Source organism: Hippoglossus hippoglossus, chromosome 9, assembly GCF_009819705.1.
Source record: "Hippoglossus hippoglossus isolate fHipHip1 chromosome 9, fHipHip1.pri, whole genome shotgun sequence".
Taxonomy (NCBI): Eukaryota; Metazoa; Chordata; class Actinopteri; order Pleuronectiformes; family Pleuronectidae; genus Hippoglossus; species Hippoglossus hippoglossus.
In genome coordinates, this window is record NC_047159.1 from 725,807 (window position 1) to 727,199 (window position 1,393).

The window sequence follows — 1,393 nt, forward strand, 5'->3', positions numbered from 1 at the left end:
CAACATGGAGAATGATTCGAGGCACGTTCAGAGAAATTAAAGTGCAGTGTCAGCAAATGTTCTGCATCATGTACACAGAGGAGGGGGGTGATATTGAATATATATAATATATATAAATATTCAATATCTCCACTTTATTTGTTTGACTGCATCAGTTACCGTTTCTCCTCCAATGATTAAAACTGTTCTCTCCGTGAGCAGATTTGTACGAACAGAAACTTCAGCTTCAGTAACACGATCAGGTCAAGTTTTCAAAGATTAACGCTCAAATAGAAAGAAAGTTGGTTTAGTTATTTAAAAGTTTTGACACCAAAAGAAAACCTGATTTTATGTCAATATCAAGACATTTGTAAATGAAATGTTTCACATGTTAAATATCTCAACTCAAGTTGCACGACTCAGAAGTGATTTTGTAAAACACAGAGTGGAAATTACCAAGACATATTTTGGTTGTTACCAAAAAAACTACTGAGGTTCACGGCTCCTGTGAAAATACTGGCATCTCTTCAAAACCAAAATGAGTGAAACTTGATTTTAAAATTCTAAATTCAAAACCAGTTCAAGCGTCTTTCTACAGGAAATAAACATGTTGACATAGAAGCTGCTGAAGTTCACGTCCACGGGGAAATTCCACGAAGTCCAGAAACAAGTTTATCTGAATTATTCTCAAAACTAGAAAATAAAAAACTGTTTCTGTGATTCCCGTTCATTCACATCTGATCAAAAGTTTCTTCGTGAGAACCGACGACGCTCAAGAGAAATTTTCCAGCGAGACCTGAACGCAGCAGCAGACGGACGCAAGACACGGTGCATTCTGGGACATTCAGTAAGGACTCTGCAGACCGACCTGTAGAAACATATCCTGTAGGTCCATCTGTCTTTGTTTGACATCTTCAGCTACAGAGTGAGAGGAACCTCTCGGCCGAGTTGAGGAGTTTGGTTTGAAAAGAAAACGTTTGCGGAGTTAAAGATTAAATAATAATGTAAAACCTTTAGAGATGAAGTTTGGAGGATAAGCTTCGTGAGGCTGACGTCAGGAAACCAAGATGATGATGATGATGATGATGCTGCTGCGTTTGTGTGAATGAAAAACAAAAACTCCAGGAAGTCGACTGAACAGTGAAAACACCAGCTGACACGAGACCATAACCCGTCCCAGCCACCAGGGGCAGACATGAGTCCACCACCACAGTCAAAGATTCATATGCGTCTCGTTTACAGTAACTCGGATCGATGGTGAACAAACATCTGCAGCTTTAGGTTGAACATCCAGTAACTCAAAGATTCAGTGAAACGTCTGAACGATAGAAATCAAACAGGGACTCCGCTCCAGATGGGAGGAGCCTGTGTGGACGCAGGTTCCGTTGTTTCAGCGTCAAATTATCTCACGTCC

General features: G+C 40.3%; 1 long non-coding RNA gene across 1 annotated transcript in view; it reads right to left on the reverse strand.

The window, feature by feature from the left end:
- Window positions 1–1,374, reverse strand: part of LOC117768376 — a 1,488-nt gene extending 114 nt beyond the window's left edge. The window contains exons 1-2 of the long non-coding RNA XR_004615057.1: window positions 1,128–1,374; window positions 1–1,067 (exon numbers count right to left, since the gene is read on the reverse strand). The exon at window positions 1–1,067 is cut by the window's left edge and continues 114 nt beyond it. This is a non-coding gene — a long non-coding RNA (uncharacterized LOC117768376). The remainder of the gene's footprint in view (window positions 1,068–1,127) is intronic.
- Window positions 1,375–1,393: the final 19 nt, after the last annotated feature.